Here is a 5,757-nt window from a genome sequence, read left to right on the forward strand (position 1 = left end):
TGGATGTTTCGATAGTTGTCTTGCTTGGTATTGACATGCGGATTAAAAAGTACAAGTAAATGATGCCTTAATGTACAAGTGATTAAAACCCAACATACTTGGTCATTACCACAGAATGTTTAATAGCTACAAAATGTCAAGTAATTAAATATAGTCAATACCAAAGAATATTTAATAGCTACTTTTGTATAATTTTGATTGAAATTACAAGTGAGTGGAAATTTAATAATAGAAACGAAATAAATCTATATACTATATTATAATTAAAGGAAATTTTAAAATACATAATAGTTAAACATTTTCCCTTAACTAACTCCAGGATAAACAGTAGTTACACATTTTCACTTATATTATGCATGCTAATAACTCCAGGATTTTAAAAGATGAGGTACAAGGTTTTTTAGCGGTAGGTTTCGAATATTAAAATGTCTCGAGAGGGTCAAAACGAGAGAGAGAGAGAGAGAGATATATCTGCAAAACAACGAACTCTCCACGATTCTCTCTCACACCGCTCTCCAATCTAGAACAAACACAATGGAGGCGGAGAAGAACGAAGAACTGGAATGATTAAGATGAAGATTAAACAAGGATCTGTCTTTCAACTTATCTATATGAAGTTGAACTCCCATCTGCTTCGTTTTTTCACTGTTTTATGAACAGGAGTGTCGCATATCAGGCTTCACAACGATTTCAACTCCCCTCCCAGGTATGATTTGGTTCTCTCTTTTGTTATTGATGTTGCTTTATTCTATTGTTTAGAGTTGATAGTATCTTTTGTTATTGAAATGGAAAGTTAAGATCTTGACTGAAAGCATGTTTAGCCTTGGAAAAATTAGAGTTCCAGAGTTCGTGTTGGTGATTTATGGAGCATATGGAGTGAAATTGGAGTAAAATTGTGTGGGGGAATCGGGTTTTAAATTATCCTTTTTGGTTGAAACTGAAACTGAGATTGATGTTGTGATATATGGAGTGTATGGAGTGAAATTGGAGTAACATTTGTAGTAATTGATCATTCGGATTCGATTAGTGTGTGATTTTACTAATTTTTACATTGATTTTAAGGTACGTGTCCATGTCCATGTGTGTGTTTGTTGAAATACATTATGATACTACATGTGTGGTATATATGCTGAAAATATTAATCCTTAGTCCATTTAGAGTTTGAATTTTTTTTGGAAAGTTAAACCATGTATTTGGGTGTGTAAGTCACTAGAATTTGCATAAATACATAGTTTAAATTGAACTATACTGAACTACAAATGTTCACTAAAAGTCAAACTAAATATTGCCACTTACTAACTTCAAACCTTTCAGAAGCCGAACATGATAGGTGGGTTTTTTTCGTAAAGTTATATGATACACAGTTCTTGGTTAGTATTATTTCGGCTTTCGGGAGTTTAAGGTCATACTTTTTTGCTTTCTTTTTTGACTTAAATTCTCTGTATTTGACAGGTTAGCAAATGGAAAATGAAAGACGGATGCACATAATGAGGAATAAAAAGAAGGGGTCAGAGGTTTTCTCTATAGCGTATTAGTTGAAATGAAAATATTTGACTAAGTTCGAAAATACGAGTTTTCGTCATCACTATTCTTAAAGTGTTATGTTTTAAGAGTTATTGGGTTTTATGTTTGGTTTTGGCCATGATGCTAATCTCCGATGTTTGATATTTGATGATATGTGAAAGAATAGGTGGTGTTCATCTTGGGTTGGATTAGGGCATAGTAAATGGGTGATTTAGGACATTTGTTTGGGTGTAATTGTTAATGTGTGTGACCTCATCTATGTCTGATTAAGGGCTGGTGTGCTTGGGAGATCGATGGCTGCCGCAAGTGTTACAACAGGGCTCGGTAAGCGACCTGTTACAAGTGTTGCTTTTAAGAACCGATAAAGTATTTTTGGTTTCTTTCCACCCGTCACAAGTGTGTTTTGCCTGTTTAAAATTGCTAAAATAAATGCAGCTGTGTTTTTGCGAATGTAAAGTGTTAGTTTACATGGTTAAATTTGTAAAAAGTAAAGGATAAAAAGGACAAAAGGCAGCTGCGTTTTTTTGTGAATGTGGAGTCTTCGTAATTAACAGACAACCAGATCTCTGATGTTATGTTCCTTCATTCTAGAAGTGTCAGGTACGAATGTTTTTCAAACTTGAACCATTTTGTGAACTTGTTTAAAAATTATTTTTAGTAGTAACTTGGAGAATCGATGATGTTCATGATATGATATACATAGTGAAACAGGGGTTAGGAGAGTCAAGGAACCAAAGTGGAAGGATAATCAGGTAAGTTGATATTTCACCTTTTCCCTAAAAAAAGGTACACCTGTTTTCTTGATTGGTGAATTTAGACTGCAAAATGAGAACTGAACCTTTCTGTTTTGTTTGAAAAAGGTTTGGTCAAAACTCAAAACTCTTGTTTCCTTTATTTATTTCTAAATCATCATAGTTCAAATCTCTCATTTAAAGTTAAGCTTGGTCTTCTAATCTTTAAACACCTTCATGACTTTTTGGATGACCATGAACAAGTCTTTACTTGTTTTATTGTGTAAATGTATTTTAAACCATTAGAACAATGAAATTAAGTGGGGTTTGTATTTTATGGATTTGTTGTGAAATCAGTAGGTTACATCTGTTCATTTTTTTTTATGATTAGTGGTTTATAGCTAATGGAATTAAGTATTTTAACTCATTTAAAAAGTGTTTTTCGAGACCAGTTAATGACTTGTGGCTAAATGCAAAGCAATACTCATATTTTTAAAGTTGCTTCTATTTCTTACTTTAACTCATCTTTTCAACATTCTTTTTTCTCCTGTAATTACACTAAAAAACACTACATTTCATCTTTTTTTAGTTAAATGATATTTTTTTATAGTTTTATCATTACCTTTTCTCACTTCTACACTCGTAATCATTTTCAAGTTATATCAAAAAATTATAGAGGGAGAATAGTGCATGAGGGAGGGGTATTTTAATATACCCAAAAAATAAGAACTCTCCCCCCCCTTTATTTATTTACAAGATAGACCCCTAAATTAAGGATAATCTGGTCTTTTAAATACTATTTATTTTTTAGTTCATAAACTTATTACACTTAAATCCCTAACTTTTAATAAAATTAGAGTTGTAAGATTTTCTAAAATCCATAGTGTATTAAGTTTATGAGTTTCCTATCCAATAGTAATTAAGATTTTGGAGTGTTCTGTTAAAGTTGTCAAATTCTTTTTTTTTTATATAAAAGAACCACTAAATTCATTAACCGGGTTTTTTTATCAGTCAACTCACAAGAACCCAAAATTTTACACGAACTTGTAATGGTACGAATCCTTAGATCATGTCAAACATATGAACCCAAACGCCACATATCTATTAGAGTAGACATGAAACATGGTACGTGTAACTGTTTGTGTTTTTCACATTAATACATCAAAATTATAAATTTTCCGTTCCAGATATTAATGGAGTTATAAATAAACTTGATTTTTGTACTTTTTTAAAAGTGTATTTATTTACTTATAAAACAGAAACTATGAAAACAAAAAATTAATAAGAAAATTTAGCATCCAAATTAGGCTACTTTAGTATGTTAAAAGTAAGTAGTTTCACATGTAGATTTTTAATTTTAAATTGCTATGATTGATATTTTTTATTTATGTGTTTGTTAATATTCAACTTAGATTAGTAGAGCTCACGATATAGATAGATCATACGAATAGATCATGAGAGGATTAAAAAATTTAATAGAAAACAAGTACAATTTGGAAATTATCATTGCCACCGCATTGCGCGGGTTTTCTATAGCAATATTGTCCACTAAAAATGACAATGTAGTCTTTCTCATAAGTTAGAAAAAAACTAACGCTGTTTTTTTCCCAATTCGCTTTGACTTGACGATATAAATTCGAGTTAGTCAGGTCACATATAATACGTTATGATTGTATGGTATAAATTTGATTTACTTTACGTTTTGATCCAATCGCAATGTTTATATAGGTCACATTGAGTTAAATTGGATACGTCGAAACATGCGTGTTTATATACTTAACACATCACATACCGCCTGGACTAATCTGTTCGACGTTTGAGATATACCCGTGCCGCAAAGCGCTCGGGTCTTATTACTAGCTATAACTTAAAAGACAAAGTCGGTGGAAACCCCACCGTCTTTGCCTCCCCCTCACCCATACTTTTACGATATTGCAATTTTAGCCCCTTGACATTGGTACCTTCAAAGTTTCGTAAAATGACAAATTTAGTCCCCAAACTGCTACTCAATTTTACAAATAGTTTGCTTTTGACACCCCAACTTTGTCGTAGTTTCCTTTTCAGGCTCAACTTTGTTATAGTTTCCTTCTTACCCTAACACTTTCTCAAATTTTATCTTTACCCTTTCTTAACCCTTAAGTTTAGGAAATGCAATTTTAAACCACTTGACTTTTTATGAACTTTGTAAATACCACTTTGATCCCCTCGAGAGTTTTTGGCTTGACGATATAAATTCGAGTTAGTCGGGTCGCGTATAATACGTTATGATTGTACGATATAAATTCGATTTACGTTACTTTTTGATCCAATGGCAATGCAACTATAGGATACAATGAGTTCAATCGGATATGTCAAAACATGCTTTTTCATATGGTTAATACATCACATAACGCTTGGACTAATCTGTTTGATATTTGCGAAGTACCTGCGCCGCAACGCGCGCGGGTCTTATTACTAGTTCTATATCAATCAATATATATCTTTGTATACTCTGAGGCTACGTCTCCTTCACCCCTCCACCATTACCACCGCCCATAACAACAAAAAATCATAGACAAAGCCCCTTCTCGTCCCCCGACCCCGTAATCAAGACGTGGAACACATGAAGGACTAGATGTAGATTTTTTCTTTAAAAAACAAACAACAAACCCTTTTTTACTTGTAATCAAATCGAACTGCTGTCCGATCGAACAGGCTGTCCGATCATGCTGCCCGACCGACCGGCCAGCCTTTACCTCTTTTGGCATCCTATAAATACCCCTGTCATTGTCAAACTTTCTACTTTTGGAAACCTCTGTCTGACCAGCACGCTCAGCTCACTTTTTCTCAGATTTCTCTCGATTCCGGTAAGATTTCGTCCTAAATCTTGTACTTTCTTGATCTACACGCACTCCTACACCTTTCTTGTCACACCCCAACCGATGGTGGAATCATCGGGGCATGGCACCGAGCGAAACAGATTGTTCAAAGAAATTCCATAACAACTATTATTACCGAATAATTTAAATATCACGTCCCATACCGTGACCCATAAGATAAATTTAGTTATTACAGACATAGATATCCTTTAAACAAAACATGTTCCGACAACTCAGATTTAAATACATAAATATAAATTGTCTTGGTTCCTAGACTCTTTCCTAGCCTCTATTTCACAGCAGGAAGAGTAAGTAAGCATCCTAAACACCTGTCACATACGTTAAAATAAAGTCAATACATAAAGTAGAGGTGAGCACACAAGTTTGATAATAGCATATAGAGTTCGAATAGTTTACGCATAACCAGCACGTACACGGAGAGAAAGGATGCATGTTAATTATCGACATGGATCTATCGATACCAACGACTTCGGGTTGACTGTCCGAGACAGTTCGCAATACATGATTACCACCGTAATCCATGCAAGTAATTGTCCTTAACAACCCCCGTGTGAACGGGCGCTGAGTCCAAACTATAGTACTACGTTGCTAAGGCAGGTAGACAGCATTCCACGTGTAAACAT

At 33.8% G+C, this 5,757-nt stretch overlaps 1 long non-coding RNA gene across 1 annotated transcript; it reads left to right on the top strand.

Moving 5' to 3' along the window:
• Positions 1-408: 408 nt before the first annotated feature.
• On the top strand, positions 409-1,743 carry LOC110903265. Its single transcript, XR_002571800.2, has 2 exons — positions 409-706; positions 1,453-1,743. It is a non-coding gene; the product is annotated as an uncharacterized LOC110903265 (long non-coding RNA).
• The last annotated feature ends 4,014 nt before the right edge of the window (positions 1,744-5,757 follow it).

The sequence above is a fragment of the Helianthus annuus genome, chromosome 13, assembly GCF_002127325.2.
Source record: "Helianthus annuus cultivar XRQ/B chromosome 13, HanXRQr2.0-SUNRISE, whole genome shotgun sequence".
NCBI lineage: Eukaryota > Viridiplantae > Streptophyta > Magnoliopsida > Asterales > Asteraceae > Helianthus > Helianthus annuus.